The sequence below is a fragment of the Mytilus californianus genome, unplaced genomic scaffold (genome assembly GCF_021869535.1).
Source record: "Mytilus californianus isolate M0D057914Y unplaced genomic scaffold, xbMytCali1.0.p SCAF_10, whole genome shotgun sequence".
NCBI classification, from domain to species: domain Eukaryota; kingdom Metazoa; phylum Mollusca; class Bivalvia; order Mytilida; family Mytilidae; genus Mytilus; species Mytilus californianus.
In genome coordinates this window covers 41,863,547-41,881,572 of record NW_026262582.1, presented here as the reverse complement: position 1 = coordinate 41,881,572, position 18,026 = coordinate 41,863,547, and the positions used below count along the sequence as shown (strand labels likewise).

The 18,026-nt window shown below is 32.1% G+C and overlaps 1 long non-coding RNA gene across 1 annotated transcript; it reads right to left on the bottom strand.

The window, feature by feature from the left end:
- Window positions 1-3: 3 nt before the first annotated feature.
- Window positions 4-17,501, bottom strand: LOC127718155 (uncharacterized). The gene is made up of 4 exons (XR_007989588.1): window positions 16,964-17,501; window positions 11,045-11,677; window positions 5,294-5,926; window positions 4-170 (listed from the first exon to the last, which is right to left on the bottom strand). It is a non-coding gene; the product is annotated as an uncharacterized LOC127718155 (long non-coding RNA).
- Window positions 17,502-18,026: the final 525 nt, after the last annotated feature.

Genomic DNA, 18,026 nt, shown 5'->3' with positions numbered 1-18,026 from the left:
GTATGGCGGACTAAATTTTTAATGAGAGTCATAAATCTGTGTTCCTCATCTCAAGGTCCATTAGGGATATTGACCCATATTAGATCAGCTAATGTCAGATTCCACTTATATTGCAGTTTGTATCCCTTTAGTACACATTTCTTAACAATTCTGTGAAGTTTTAGCCATATCTGAAATAAAATAAGCTCATTTTAATACTTTTAGGTAGCAATGTTTATAACTGTTCTATGTCCTTTTTAAGGAAGAAAAAAACACAATAAGCATATGTTATAAATTTACATTTTAAACATTTGTTTTAACTTTTATTGGTATAACTGCAATTCATAAGCCTCTTCTACCTTACAGACTTTCTACAAATCCTCATATTTTGTTGATAAATCATGTAAATATAGTGTTTTTCACTTAAAAACTATCAGATTTAAGAAATTTTTCCACCCTGATAGTCTTGTTTTCTATTATATTTTTTTTTTATTGAATAAATATCTCTAATATATGTTCATTACTGTAAAGATTAGTCACAGGCCTTTCCAAAACTAGTCTTGTTTTCAAAATCCATCAAGTAATAAGAATTTTAGAGGTTTTTTTGTATGTGTGTTGAAAGTGGGAAAAATGGTGAAGAGTACATTGTGACGTCATTGTTTTTGTGACGTCATTGCATTATGACATCATAATTTAGTTTGTACACATCTTACAGAGTGTATTGACATTGAAACATACCACACACAGCATCATACATGCAAATTAACCCTCTTGATGCCACATTAAAAAAATCAACGTTTCGACGTTGCCAATGGGCAATGACAATTTGACGTCGCTAGTACCAAATTCTTTTGGCGTCGTCTTTTTGGCGTTTTTTTTTTTTTCTCATATTGATTTATAAAGTTGTTTTTTCTACGCGACCGGCATTCACAATAGCGGTGACCAGGAGATCATTTTGATAATGCTAAATTGACCGATTAAAATCTTTCTATACAAATTTGCTTCTTGATGGACCAAGGAGACTCAAGAATGTAAAGTTAACTGATAAATTTTTGAAAATACTGTTGAATTTGTGCAATTTACGTGTTAATTACTTTAACCATTTAAATTTTCGACTGATATAATTCTCTAAAACGCAAGACCAATTATTAAAAGTTCTTTTTTTAATTGCAAGGGAATATTGTAAAGTATTATGCAATACGTATTTGCCACCTACAATTTTGGCTATATATTTTCATATCATAACAGTTTTTAAAAAGATATTTTAGGGTTTTATCTTCGATTGTTTTTGTTTTCTACTGATGTGAACATTGATATTAATATTTTGCAAACTAATTTGGGTAAAATATATGACAAACTTCGGGATGAAAAATTATTGTTTATATCACCAGTAAAAGATAATTGTCCAAGGATAAATATTACTTATAAACATATTAGATTTGTGATAATTTTTTTCTATTAGTTGATTGAAATCCAATTAGAAATAACTTTATAAAATTTATATTTAAAAAAATGTAATATATAACCAAAAGTTGTTCGTGAAAAATACTTCTCGGCCACTGTATAAAAAGGAGTTGTACATAATTTCTTCTAAAAGGTTAATGAAAGGTCAGTTATAATCGTTTTCCCCATGTTCAAGAACTTTTATTTTTCTATAAGTAACATTTTGATTTAACAATTACCAATAAAAAAGAAGGCGAGTAATGTCGTGATATTTTAACCTAGCAACATTGTCCTGTGCTGTCTCTATACATAAACCATGTGAGCAGTGGTCTTTTTTTTATATTACATGTAAGAACATTTTTTTCTTGCATTTAATGTTTAGGGATAAATTCAGAAGACGGGCTTAAATTTATCTTAACTTGTCTCGACACGGGACTATTAAATATATGAAGTTATATAGATGTGATTGCGTATTGAATGTTTGTCAACCTCTGTTTGTCATGATTTTTTTTAATTTATTGTGTCTTTTGATGTAGGCCTAAACCACTTCTTTTTATCTTGGAGATGGGGTATTGAAGGTAACAAGATTCCTTTTGTGTAAATTTCTGTAGAACAACCTCAATTTCAAAAACATACAGCAAATAAAAAACAGTATGAAAGAAAGTATTGCCCGTACATTGCCCGTGCGTAACTATTATCGAAAATAATTTTAGTACCCATACTCCTTGTATTCTCCACCTGCAAAACAACTTATATCATTTCTAAATGGTATATTTTACATCATTGACCGAATCAAAAGGTTAAACATAGTTCCAGATTTTAGAGGCCGTAATAACCGCTGCTGGTTTTGTGTAAAAAAAAATTGTGCCAGTAGAGGGTGTCTCCTCTTATATATCTTTTCGTGTTCTCTTCTAACGAATGCATAGACATTGGGTGTTCATTTTGTATTTTTTAATGTGAATCATCGCACAGAGAAGTACGATTATCGACAAGATCCTTTTAAGTTAAATTACAAAAATTAATTTCGAACACTCGGAGAACATATTGTTTCATCAGTTTATTCTCTATAATTTATTTATGAATATTTCATGACCAGGTCTGTGGTATCTGTTTAGTGAAATTCAAATCCCTAGCTTCTGTTAAATCCGGAAAAGTCAGACTTCAAATAAAAAATACTGGTCCCTCAGGCTTTAAAATTTCAAGCTGGATACAGATCGTGCATGCATGTCTAAAAATACCAAAATAATGTCAAAAACATTCAGTAACTTTCATTTTTTTTTCAATAAATGATTACAAAGTTGTGTGTTATACTTGAACAGGAGTATGAATAAGCCATATAGTATTAGAGATGAGGTTTTTCACTACAGTCTAGTCTATATTTAATAAGACCTTATGTAGTATTATGAATTAGGTCATTAATTTTCTCAATTGAATTATTTCACATTTTTCATTTCGGGGCCTTCTATAGGCGACTAGTGGTATTGTTTTTCTCATCGTTGAAGGCCGTACGGTTGCCTGCAATACTGCTGACATCCACTTCTTTTCAACTTTGGTTTATTGTTGTCTCATTTGCAGTTATACCACATTCCCTTATTTTTATATTATAAGTATAAAATATTGGTCGCTGAACTAAATGACATGCAATTAATTAATCGTAAATTCAGTTTTAAAATAGCTTTACTTAAAATTTGAATTAAATATTTCGTCTATCAACTATGTGAAGCCGACTGAAATTGTCCGTCAATAATGCACCATATAATGTTTAATGACACGATTTCATTCTAAAATGTTTGTAAAATATTTTTCCTGCGGTGTTCACACAAATAAAACAGTCGAAGTTCACGAAATATATGTTTGTAAAAAATGGAATTAAACCTTTCCTCCTTCACGACAGGAACTCAGCTAGCAATAATAAAGAACACTTTAAAACATCAAAAGGAGTTAAAAACATGGTTAAATTTCAATTATCGAAAACTAATAAATACGAAATTTTGTTTATCAAATTAAAGTAAAGTATTTGTCGCTTATCAGTCAAACACCATTTGGGTAAAAGGAACTCAATTTAGATAAGAAACTGTAGGCATTGGCAGTGTGTATTTTATCGACAATGTTAGGGAATTTCTGTTGAGTTCCATGTTTAAAATTAGTGTTTTTCTAAATTTTCATAACTCCAAATCTCAATATTCTTTTGATATTTAGCGAGTCCTAACTGTGCGTTCTCTTGGGCCATGATTCTGTCATGGGTGGACCGATTTCCCGTTTCGGACTGAGAGGGTAAACACATAAACATTACTATTCGAACATACGTAATGTGCGAAACTTTCTAAAGTACTTTTCAACACACAGCCTGACGAATATGTCGGATATGCGGTTAATAAAGTGTTTTATATTATGTTAGTCTGGTAAGTTACAATGCCAAAAAAAGGGCGGCCCGGTCTTGTTGTTCAATTATCTTGTGTTTCCAGCTCTTATGTCGATCTTTAAATCGTCAGCATCAGTGTCATGTGCGTGCATGCAAATATAAAAACCAACGTTGTCGTTTGCCGCTGGAAGACGGGTTTTTTTTCAGAGAAAGAAAAGACAATTTACTTGTGCCATAATTATAATGTCACAATGACGTCATGGATATTACGTCATTGCTCCAAAATACACTTAGATGACCGATGGTCAACAATGTTATAACGCATTAATTATTTAGTGTAGTATAGGTTGCAAAGTTTTGATTTATAATATATACTTATTGTAATATTGCTGAAACGACATATATGTCGCCTTGGCATCAAACCCCCAAACGACTTATATGTCGCTTTGGCATCAACACTGAAACGACATATATGTCGCTTTGGCATTAAGAGGGTTAACACACATGTATTGCATAAAAAATTATTTTTCCTATCATGCACACATTCATTGATACAACATACAAGGAAATAAAATAAAATAAAATCATGTCCAATTTTACTTCCATTTGCAACTATTTCAGTTCTGTTAGCTTTTAATTTTACTTTTGATATCCTAATTTTATAATTTTGTAGTTTTTGTTTGATTTGTTTGGTTTTTATTTTGAAGATTTCTTTTAAAGCATGCTTACTTTAGTCTTTAGTTGGTTCATGTGGTTTGAATGTCCCAATTTCCTGACACAGTTAAAAATACATTTGTAAACAACAAGAGTTACTACCCCTCCTATGTCAATAAAAGGTAAACACTCGTGAAACAAGCCGTAAAATGTGTTACCTCAGGTTAATATAAACATGCATGTTTGTTTCAGTGTCTTGGAGGGTGAGAGGGAGGGCTTTTATCCCATTTTCATTTTTTTAGCAGTGTAAGAAACTTGTATTTGAGTAAATGATTCATGCATAGTGAAGTGTGCAATATGTTACCTCGGAGACTTAAATTTTAGAATTAAAAATAGAACAAACCACAGTTTAAGATGCAACAAGCAGTTAGGATATGTTGTGCCATGCAGTTCATGAGTGGTGCATTTTTGTGAAGTTACACAGACCTTACGGTGGTTATTTAAATCATGGGGCTCAAAAATTATATGGTCAGCATTAAAGCACAAGGCATTATGGCAGAGGTGCGAGCTAGGCATCTAAATTTCTATCAATGTCAACTGTTTTTAACTGTAACATTTTTGCCAAGCGTGCAACATTCATTTTTGTCATTTTTCCATTTGGATAAGCCACATTTAGCATCCCTAAAATATAATTTCTTTTCCTCTGAATGGCCCCTGTCCAGATTTTACATGACCCATTTTCTGCATCAATGCTATTTAACAACAAAAAATTAGTATATTTTTGATAAAAATCAAAAGTTTGGGAAGCCATTTTGTATTGTTTTGATTAATTAGCACTAAAAGAGTGTAACTGACCTTGATTTCAGCAGCTATCATCCTAAATTGTGGTCACTGAGCCATGAAACACTCCATCACCTTTGAAATTCAAGGCCACAAATTGGGGCAATATGCGTAATAGATTCTCCATAGGCGGTAATGTTAACGTTTTCTTCTGTTGCTCAGGCCATATCGTAAACTTGGATATGTATGATGGCTCATTTTGAAGCTGAGACACTTGCACATGTGTGGTGCGATTTTCGGGGTGGCAAGTGTGATTCGTTTTCCCGTCAAGTGCCCAACCCCGAAAGATAGTGAAAAATGTCACTCTCCTCAGGAAATAATCACAAAATTCTGACCATAAAAATCATTAAAAAATATATCCTTTGTAATTATTTGTTCAGGTTTATTTTTTTATACTTTTTTTCACATCACATCAGCGCTATAAAACACCAGTCCTAGTTCATTTATGTCAATTTTTTAAATCACAGCTTCTACAATTGTATGGCGGACTAAATTTTTAATGAGAGTCATAAATCTGTGTTCCTCATCTCAAGGTCCATTAGGGATATTGACCCATATTAGATCAGCTAATGTCAGATTCCACTTATATTGCAGTTTGTATCCCTTTAGTACACATTTCTTAACAATTCTGTGAAGTTTTAGCCATATCTGAAATAAAATAAGCTCATTTTAATACTTTTAGGTAGCAATGTTTATAACTGTTCTATGTCCTTTTTAAGGAAGAAAAAAACACAATAAGCATATGTTATAAATTTACATTTTAAACATTTGTTTTAACTTTTATTGGTATAACTGCAATTCATAAGCCTCTTCTACCTTACAGACTTTCTACAAATCCTCATATTTTGTTGATAAATCATGTAAATATAGTGTTTTTCACTTAAAAACTATCAGATTTAAGAAATTTTTCCACCCTGATAGTCTTGTTTTCTATTATATTTTTTTTTTATTGAATAAATATCTCTAATATATGTTCATTACTGTAAAGATTAGTCACAGGCCTTTCCAAAACTAGTCTTGTTTTCAAAATCCATCAAGTAATAAGAATTTTAGAGGTTTTTTTGTATGTGTGTTGAAAGTGGGAAAAATGGTGAAGAGTACATTGTGACGTCATTGTTTTTGTGACGTCATTGCATTATGACATCATAATTTAGTTTGTACACATCTTACAGAGTGTATTGACATTGAAACATACCACACACAGCATCATACATGCAAATTAACCCTCTTGATGCCACATTAAAAAAATCAACGTTTCGACGTTGCCAATGGGCAATGACAATTTGACGTCGCCAGTACCAAATTCTTTTGGCGTCGTCTTTTTGGCGTTTTTTTTTTTCTCATATTGATTTACAAAGTTGTTTTTTCTACGCGACCGGCATTCACAATAGCGGTGACCAGGAGATCATTTTGATAATGCTAAATTGACCGATTAAAATCTTTCTATACAAATTTGCTTCTTGATGGACCAAGGAGACTCAAGAATGTAAAGTTAACTGATAAATTTTTGAAAATACTGTTGAATTTGTGCAATTTACGTGTTAATTACTTTAACCATTTAAATTTTCGACTGATATAATTCTCTAAAACGCAAGACCAATTATTAAAAGTTCTTTTTTTAATTGCAAGGGAATATTGTAAAGTATTATGCAATACGTATTTGCCACCTACAATTTTGGCTATATATTTTCATATCATAACAGTTTTTAAAAAGATATTTTAGGGTTTTATCTTCGATTGTTTTTGTTTTCTACTGATGTGAACATTGATATTAATATTTTGCAAACTAATTTGGGTAAAATATATGACAAACTTCGGGATGAAAAATTATTGTTTATATCACCAGTAAAAGATAATTGTCCAAGGATAAATATTACTTATAAACATATTAGATTTGTGATAATTTTTTTCTATTAGTTGATTGAAATCCAATTAGAAATAACTTTATAAAATTTATATTTAAAAAAATGTAATATATAACCAAAAGTTGTTCGTGAAAAATACTTCTCGGCCACTGTATAAAAAGGAGTTGTACATAATTTCTTCTAAAAGGTTAATGAAAGGTCAGTTATAATCGTTTTCCCCATGTTCAAGAACTTTTATTTTTCTATAAGTAACATTTTGATTTAACAATTACCAATAAAAAAGAAGGCGAGTAATGTCGTGATATTTTAACCTAGCAACATTGTCCTGTGCTGTCTCTATACATAAACCATGTGAGCAGTGGTCTTTTTTTTATATTACATGTAAGAACATTTTTTTCTTGCATTTAATGTTTAGGGATAAATTCAGAAGACGGGCTTAAATTTATCTTAACTTGTCTCGACACGGGACTATTAAATATATGAAGTTATATAGATGTGATTGCGTATTGAATGTTTGTCAACCTCTGTTTGTCATGATTTTTTTTAATTTATTGTGTCTTTTGATGTAGGCCTAAACCACTTCTTTTTATCTTGGAGATGGGGTATTGAAGGTAACAAGATTCCTTTTGTGTAAATTTCTGTAGAACAACCTCAATTTCAAAAACATACAGCAAATAAAAAACAGTATGAAAGAAAGTATTGCCCGTACATTGCCCGTGCGTAACTATTATCGAAAATAATTTTAGTACCCATACTCCTTGTATTCTTCACCTGCAAAACAACTTATATCATTTCTAAATGGTATATTTTACATCATTGACCGAATCAAAAGGTTAAACATAGTTCCAGATTTTAGAGGCCGTAATAACCGCTGCTGGTTTTGTGTAAAAAAAAATTGTGCCAGTAGAGGGTGTCTCCTCTTATATATCTTTTCGTGTTCTCTTCTAACGAATGCATAGACATTGGGTGTTCATTTTGTATTTTTTAATGTGAATCATCGCACAGAGAAGTACGATTATCGACAAGATCCTTTTAAGTTAAATTACAAAAATTAATTTCGAACACTCGGAGAACATATTGTTTCATCAGTTTATTCTCTATAATTTATTTATGAATATTTCATGACCGGGTCTGTGGTATCTGTTTAGTGAAATTCAAATCCCTAGCTTCTGTTAAATCCGGAAAAGTCAGACTTCAAATAAAAAATACTGGTCCCTCAGGCTTTAAAATTTCAAGCTGGATACAGATCGTGCATGCATGTCTAAAAATACCAAAATAATGTCAAAAACATTCAGTAACTTTCATTTTTTTTTCAATAAATGATTACAAAGTTGTGTGTTATACTTGAACAGGAGTATGAATAAGCCATATAGTATTAGAGATGAGGTTTTTCACTACAGTCTAGTCTATATTTAATAAGACCTTATGTAGTATTATGAATTAGGTCATTAATTTTCTCAATTGAATTATTTCACATTTTTCATTTCGGGGCCTTCTATAGGCGACTAGTGGTATTGTTTTTCTCATCGTTGAAGGCCGTACGGTTGCCTGCAATACTGCTGACATCCACTTCTTTTCAACTTTGGTTTATTGTTGTCTCATTTGCAGTTATACCACATTCCCTTATTTTTATATTATAAGTATAAAATATTGGTCGCTGAACTAAATGACATGCAATTAATTAATCGTAAATTCAGTTTTAAAATAGCTTTACTTAAAATTTGAATTAAATATTTCGTCTATCAACTATGTGAAGCCGACTGAAATTGTCCGTCAATAATGCACCATATAATGTTTAATGACACGATTTCATTCTAAAATGTTTGTAAAATATTTTTCCTGCGGTGTTCACACAAATAAAACAGTCGAAGTTCACGAAATATATGTTTGTAAAAAATGGAATTAAACCTTTCCTCCTTCACGACAGGAACTCAGCTAGCAATAATAAAGAACACTTTGAAACATCAAAAGGAGTTAAAAACATGGTTAAATTTCAATTATCGAAAACTAATAAATACGAAATTTTGTTTATCAAATTAAAGTAAAGTATTTGTCGCTTATCAGTCAAACACCATTTGGGTAAAAGGAACTCAATTTAGATAAGAAACTGTAGGCATTGGCAGTGTGTATTTTATCGACAATGTTAGGGAATTTCTGTTGAGTTCCATGTTTAAAATTAGTGTTTTTCTAAATTTTCATAACTCCAAATCTCAATATTCTTTTGATATTTAGCGAGTCCTAACTGTGCGTTCTCTTGGGCCATGATTCTGTCATGGGTGGACCGATTTCCCGTTTCGGACTGAGAGGGTAAACACATAAACATTACTATTCGAACATACGTAATGTGCGAAACTTTCTAAAGTACTTTTCAACACACAGCCTGACGAATATGTCGGATATGCGGTTAATAAAGTGTTTTATATTATGTTAGTCTGGTAAGTTACAATGCCAAAAAAAGGGCGGCCCGGTCTTGTTGTTCAATTATCTTGTGTTTCCAGCTCTTATGTCGATCTTTAAATCGTCAGCATCAGTGTCATGTGCGTGCATGCAAATATAAAAACCAACGTTGTCGTTTGCCGCTGGAAGACGGGTTTTTTTTCAGAGAAAGAAAACTCAATTTACTTGTGCCATAATTATAATGTCACAATGACGTCATGGATATTACGTCATTGCTCCAAAATACACTTAGATGACCGATGGTCAACAATGTTATAACGCATTAATTATTTAGTGTAGTATAGGTTGCAAAGTTTTGATTTATAATATATACTTATTGTAATATTGCTGAAACGACATATATGTCGCCTTGGCATCAAACCCCCAAACGACTTATATGTCGCTTTGGCATCAACACTGAAACGACATATATGTCGCTTTGGCATTAAGAGGGTTAACACACATGTATTGCATAAAAAATTATTTTTCCTATCATGCACACATTCATTGATACAACATACAAGGAAATAAAATAAAATAAAATCATGTCCAATTTTACTTCCATTTGCAACTATTTCAGTTCTGTTAGCTTTTAATTTTACTTTTGATATCCTAATTTTATAATTTTGTAGTTTTTGTTTGATTTGTTTGGTTTTTATTTTGAAGATTTCTTTTAAAGCATGCTTACTTTAGTCTTTAGTTGGTTCATGTGGTTTGAATGTCCCAATTTCCTGACACAGTTAAAAATACATTTGTAAACAACAAGAGTTACTCCCCCTCCTATGTCAATAAAAGGTAAACACTCGTGAAACAAGCCGTAAAATGTGTTACCTCAGGTTAATATAAACATGCATGTTTGTTTCAGTGTCTTGGAGGGTGAGAGGGAGGGCTTTTATCCCATTTTCATTTTTTTTAGCAGTGTAAGAAACTTGTATTTGAGTAAATGATTCATGCATAGTGAAGTGTGCAATATGTTACCTCGGAGACTTAAATTTTAGAATTAAAAATAGAACAAACCACAGTTTAAGATGCAACAAGCAGTTAGGATATGTTGTGCCATGCAGTTCATGAGTGGTGCATTTTTGTGAAGTTACACAGACCTTACGGTGGTTATTTAAATCATGGGGCTCAAAAATTATATGGTCAGCATTAACGCACAAGGCATTATGGCAGAGGTGCGAGGCATCTAAATTTCTATCAATGTCAACTGTTTTTAACTGTAACATTTTTGCCAAGCGTGCAACATTCATTTTTGTCCTTTTTCCATTTGGATAAGCCACATTTAGCATCCCTAAAATATAATTTCTTTTCCTCTGAATGGCCCCTGTCCAGATTTTACATGACCCATTTTCTGCATCAATGCTATTTAACAACAAAAAATTAGTATATTTTTGATAAAAATCAAAAGTTTGGGAAGCCATTTTGTATTGTTTTGATTAATTAGCACTAAAAGAGTGTAACTGACCTTGATTTCAGCAGCTATCATCCTAAATTGTGGTCACTGAGCCATGAAACACTCCATCACCTTTGAAATTCAAGGCCACAAATTGGGGCAATATGCGTAATAGATTCTCCATAGGCGGTAATGTTAACGTTTTCTTCTGTTGCTCAGGCCATATCGTAAACTTGGATATGTATGATGGCTCATTTTGAAGCTGAGACACTTGCACATGTGTGGTGCGATTTTCGGGGTGGCAAGTGTGATTCGTTTTCCCGTCAAGTGCCCAACCCCGAAAGATAGTGAAAAATGTCACTCTCCTCAGGAAATAATCACAAAATTCTGACCATAAAAATCATTAAAAAATATATCCTTTGTAATTATTTGTTCAGGTTTATTTTTTTATACTTTTTTTCACATCACATCAGCGCTATAAAACACCAGTCCTAGTTCATTTATGTCAATTTTTTAAATCACAGCTTCTACAATTGTATGGCGGACTAAATTTTTAATGAGAGTCATAAATCTGTGTTCCTCATCTCAAGGTCCATTAGGGATATTGACCCATATTAGATCAGCTAATGTCAGATTCCACTTATATTGCAGTTTGTATCCCTTTAGTACACATTTCTTAACAATTCTGTGAAGTTTTAGCCATATCTGAAATAAAATAAGCTCATTTTAATACTTTTAGGTAGCAATGTTTATAACTGTTCTATGTCCTTTTTAAGGAAGAAAAAAACACAATAAGCATATCTTATAAATTTACATTTTAAACATTTGTTTTAACTTTTATTGGTATAACTGCAATTCATAAGCCTCTTCTACCTTACAGACTTTCTACAAATCCTCATATTTTGTTGATAAATCATGTAAATATAGTGTTTTTCACTTAAAAACTATCAGATTTAAGAAATTTTTCCACCCTGATAGTCTTGTTTTCTATTATATTTTTTTTTTATTGAATAAATATCTCTAATATATGTTCATTACTGTAAAGATTAGTCACATGCCTTTCCAAAACTAGTCTTGTTTTCAAAATCCATCAAGTAATAAGAATTTTAGAGGTTTTTTTGTATGTGTGTTGAAAGTGGGAAAAATGGTGAAGAGTACATTGTGACGTCATTGTTTTTGTGACGTCATTGCATTATGACATCATAATTTAGTTTGTACACATCTTACAGAGTGTATTGACATTGAAACATACCACACACAGCATCATACATGCAAATTAACCCTCTTGATGCCACATTAAAAAAATCAACGTTTCGACGTTGCCAATACACCTTATCGCTATTTGTCCGCCATTACTAGACATCACAGAAGTTCCCGTAAAATTATGACGTCATAATAGAAAATATCTGACGCCACAATGGAAAAGTGATTGTTGTATGACGTCAAAAGTTCGAGCGGGACTGATTCTCGGGTCATGCGGGATTAGCGATAAGGTGTATGGGCAATGACAATTTGACGTCGCCAGTACCAAATTCTTTTGGCGTCGTCTTTTTGGCGTTTTTTTTTCTCATATTGATTTATAAAGTTGTTTTTTCTACGCGACCGGCATTCACAATAGCGGTGACCAGGAGATCATTTTGATAATGCTAAATTGACCGATTAAAATCTTTCTATACAAATTTGCTTCTTGATGGACCAAGGAGACTCAAGAATGTAAAGTTAACTGATAAATATTTGAAAATACTGTTGAATTTGTGCAATTTACGTGTTAATTACTTTAACCATTTAAATTTTCGACTGATATAATTCTCTAAAACGCAAGACCAATTATTAAAAGTTCTTTTTTTAATTGCAAGGGAATATTGTAAAGTATTATGCAATACGTATTTGCCACCTACAATTTTGGCTATATATTTTCATATCATAACAGTTTTTAAAAAGATATTTTAGGGTTTTATCTTCGATTGTTTTTGTTTTCTACTGATGTGAACATTGATATTAATATTTTGCAAACTAATTTGGGTAAAATATATGACAAACTTCGGGATGAAAAATTATTGTTTATATCACCAGTAAAAGATAATTGTCCAAGGATAAATATTACTTATAAACATATTAGATTTGTGATAATTTTTTTCTATTAGTTGATTGAAATCCAATTAGAAATAACTTTATAAAATTTATATTTAAAAAAATGTAATATATAACCAAAAGTTGTTCGTGAAAAATACTTCTCGGCCACTGTATAAAAAGGAGTTGTACATAATTTCTTCTAAAAGGTTAATGAAAGGTCAGTTATAATCGTTTTCCCCATGTTCAAGAACTTTTATTTTTCTATAAGTAACATTTTGATTTAACAATTACCGATAAAAAAGAAGGCGAGTAATGTCGTGATATTTTAACCTAGCAACATTGTCCTGTGCTGTCTCTATACATAAACCATGTGAGCAGTGGTCTTTTTTTTATATTACATGTAAGAACATTTGTTTCTTGCATTTAATGTTTAGGGATAAATTCAGAAGACGGGCTTAAATTTATCTTAACTTGTCTCGACACGGGACTATTAAATATATGAAGTTATATAGATGTGATTGCGTATTGAATGTTTGTCGACCTCTGTTTGTCATGATTTTTTTTAATTTATTGTGTCTTTTGATGTAGGCCTAAACCACTTCTTTTTATCCTGGAGATGGGGTATTGAAGGTAACAAGATTCCTTTTGTGTAAATTTCTGTAGAACAACCTCAATTTCAAAAACATACAGCAAATAAAAAACAGTATGAAAGAAAGTATTGCCCGTACATTGCCCGTGCGTAACTATTATCGAAAATAATTTTAGTACCCATACTCCTTGTATTCTTCACCTGCAAAACAACTTATATCATTTCTAAATGGTATATTTTACATCATTGACCGAATCAAAAGGTTAAACATAGTTCCAGATTTTAGAGGCCGTAATAACCGCTGCTGGTTTTGTGTAAAAAAAATTGTGCCAGTAGAGGGTGTCTCCTCTTATATATCTTTTCGTGTTCTCTTCTAACGAATGCATAGACATTGGGTGTTCATTTTGTATTTTTTAATGTGAATCATCGCACAGAGAAGTACGATTATCGACAAGATCCTTTTAAGTTAAATTACAAAAATTAATTTCGAACACTCGGAGAACATATTGTTTCATCAGTTTATTCTCTATAATTTATTTATGAATATTTCATGACCAGGTCTGTGGTATCTGTTTAGTGAAATTCAAATCCCTAGCTTCTGTTAAATCCGGAAAAGTCAGACTTCAAATAAAAAATACTGGTCCCTCAGGCTTTAAAATTTCAAGCTGGATACAGATGGTGCATGCATGGCTAAAAATACCAAAATAATGTCAAAAACATTCAGTAACTTTCATTTTTTTTTCAATAAATGATTACAAAGTTGTGTGTTATACTTGAACATGAGTATGAATAAGCCATATAGTATTAGAGATGAGGTTTTTCACTACAGTCTAGTCTATATTTAATAAGACCTTATGTAGTATTATGAATTAGGTCATTAATTTTCTCAATTGAATTATTTCACATTTTTCATTTCGGGGCCTTCTATAGGCGACTAGTGGTATTGTTTTTCTCATCGTTGAAGGCCGTACGGTTGCCTGCAATACTGCTGACATCCACTTCTTTTCAACTTTGGTTTATTGTTGTCTCATTTGCAGTTATACCACATTCCCTTATTTTTATATTATAAGTATAAAATATTGGTCGCTGAACTAAATGACATGCAATTAATTAATCGTAAATTCAGTTTTAAAATAGCTTTACTTAAAATTTGAATTAAATATTTCGTCTATCAACTATGTGAAGCCGACTGAAATTGTCCGTCAATAATGCACCATATAATGTTTAATGACACGATTTCATTCTAAAATGTTTGTAAAATATTTTTCCTGCGGTGTTCACACAAATAATACAGTCGAAGTTCACGAAATATATGTTTGTAAAAAATGGAATTAAACCTTTCCTCCTTCACGACAGGAACTCAGCTAGCAATAATAAAGAACACTTTGAAACATCAAAAGGAGTTAAAAACATGGTTAAATTTCAATTATCGAAAACTAATAAATACGAAATTTTGTTTATCAAATTAAAGTAAAGTATTTGTCGCTTATCAGTCAAACACCATTTGGGTAAAAGAAACTCAATTTAGATAAGAAACTGTAGGCATTGGCAGTGTGTATTTTATCGACAATGTTAGGGAATTTCTGTTGAGTTCCATGTTTAAAATTAGTGTTTTTCTAAATTTTCATAACTCCAAATCTCAATATTCTTTTGATATTTAGCGAGTCCTAACTGTGCGTTCTCTTGGGCCATGATTCTGTCATGGGTGGACCGATTTCCCGTTTCGGACTGAGAGGGTAAACACATAAACATTACTATTCGAACATACGTAATGTGCGAAACTTTCTAAAGTACTTTTCAACACACAGCCTGACGAATATGTCGGATATGCGGTTAATAAAGTGTTTTATATTATGTTAGTCTGGTAAGTTACAATGCCAAAAAAAGGGCGGCCCGGTCTTGTTGTTCAATTATCTTGTGTTTCCAGCTCTTATGTCGATCTTTAAATCGTCAGCATCAGTGTCATGTGCGTGCATGCAAATATAAAAACCAACGTTGTCGTTTGCCGCTGGAAGACGGGTTTTTTTTCAGAGAAAGAAAACTCAATTTACTTGTGCCATAATTATAATGTCACAATGACGTCATGGATATTACGTCATTGCTCCAAAATACACTTAGATGACTGATGGTCAACAATGTTATAACGCATTAATTATTTAGTGTAGTATAGGTTGCAAAGTTTTGATTTATAATATATACTTATTGTAATATTGCTGAAACGACATATATGTCGCCTTGGCATCAAACCCCCAAACGACTTATATGTCGCTTTGGCATCAACACTGAAACGACATATATGTCGCTTTGGCATTAAGAGGGTTAACACACATGTATTGCATAAAAAATTATTTTTCCTATCATGCACACATTCATTGATACAACATACAAGGAAATAAAATAAAATAAAATCATGTCCATATTTACTTCCATTTGCAATTATTTCAGTTCTGTTAGCTTTTAATTTTACTTTTGATATCCTAATTTTATAATTTTGTAGTTTTTGTTTGATTTGTTTGGTTTTTATTTTGAAGATTTCTTTTAAAGCATGCTTACTTTAGTCTTTAGTTGGTTCATGTGGTTTGAATGTCCCAATTTCCTGACACAGTTAAAAATACATTTGTAAACAACAAGAGTTACTCCCCCTCCTATGTCAATAAAAGGTAAACACTCGTGAAACAAGCCGTAAAATGTGTTACCTCAGGTTAATATAAACATGCATGTTTGTTTCAGTGTCTTGGAGGGTGAGAGGGAGGGCTTTTATCCCATTTTCATTTTTTTAGCAGTGTAAGAAACTTGTATTTGAGTAAATGATTCATGCATAGTGAAGTGTGCAATATGTTACCTCGGAGACTTAAATTTTAGAATTAAAAATAGAACAAACCACAGTTTAAGATGCAACAAGCAGTTAGGATATGTTGTGCCATGCAGTTCATGAGTGGTGCATTTTTGTGAAGTTACACAGACCTTACGGTGGTTATTTAAATCATGGGGCTCAAAAATTATATGGTCAGCATTAACGCACAAGGCATTATGGCAGAGGTGCGAGGCATCTAAATTTCTATCAATGTCAACTGTTTTTAACTGTAACATTTTTGCCAAGCGTGCAACATTCATTTTTGTCCTTTTTCCATTTGGATAAGCCACATTTAGCATCCCTAAAATATAATTTCTTTTCCTCTGAATGGCCCCTGTCCAGATTTTACATGACCCATTTTCTGCATCAATGCTATTTAACAACAAAAAATTAGTATATTTTTGATAAAAATCAAAAGTTTGGGTAGCCATTTTGTATTGTTTTGATTAATTAGCACTAAAAGAGTGTAACTGACCTTGATTTCAGCAGCTATCATCCTAAATTGTGGTCACTGAGCCATGAAACACTCCATCACCTTTGAAATTCAAGGCCACAAATTGGGGCAATATGCGTAATAGATTCTCCATAGGCGGTAATGTTAACGTTTTCTTCTGTTGCTCAGGCCATATCGTAAACTTGGATATGTATGATGGCTCATTTTGAAGCTGAGACACTTGCACATGTGTGGTGCGATTTTCGGGGTGGCAAGTGTGATTCGTTTTCCCGTCAAGTGCCCAACCCCGAAAGATAGTGAAAAATGTCACTCTCCTCAGGAAATAATCACAAAATTCTGACCATAAAAATCATTAAAAAATATATCCTTTGTAATTATTTGTTCAGGTTTATTTTTTTATACTTTTTTTCACATCACATCAGCGCTATAAAACACCAGTCCTAGTTCATTTATGTCAATTTTTTAAATCACAGCTTCTACAATTGTATGGCGGACTAAATTTTTAATGAGAGTCATAAATCTGTGTTCCTCATCTCAAGGTCCATTAGGGATATTGACCCAGATGCGCTAAAATCATGAATCTCATTTGATCCATATTTTCTTTTTAAATCAGACTTGATGTAGAAACATGTCACTCTCCACCATAAAAAAATAATGCTTCAGATTCAACTTTCTTCTGAATTCTACTATTGCATCTGCATACCTTTTATATTTCCCAGATGGAATCATACCGTGTACCTCAACTGAACCAAGTTTTGTTCGAGTAGGCATGTACACACATTTCACTCTGTCGTGCACAAGTGCTGCACTTAATAAATATTTCCCGATAAAAAGTTCACTCGATTGATTGTATGGTTTCCACGATGTCATATGCATCTTAACCGACGAAGATACTCCTGCTAAATCACTTCTGAAGATATCATCCTGAAATATATTCAACGATGCGAGAATATCGTTTTTGATGAATATTTCACCGCCCAACTGAATAAAATCAAAAGAGTAGCAACTGTTTACAATCCTTATATAAGAGGGTCTGGAGGGGGAGGGGGTCCTTCATTTCTGTATTCTTTATTATTTGGGCCAT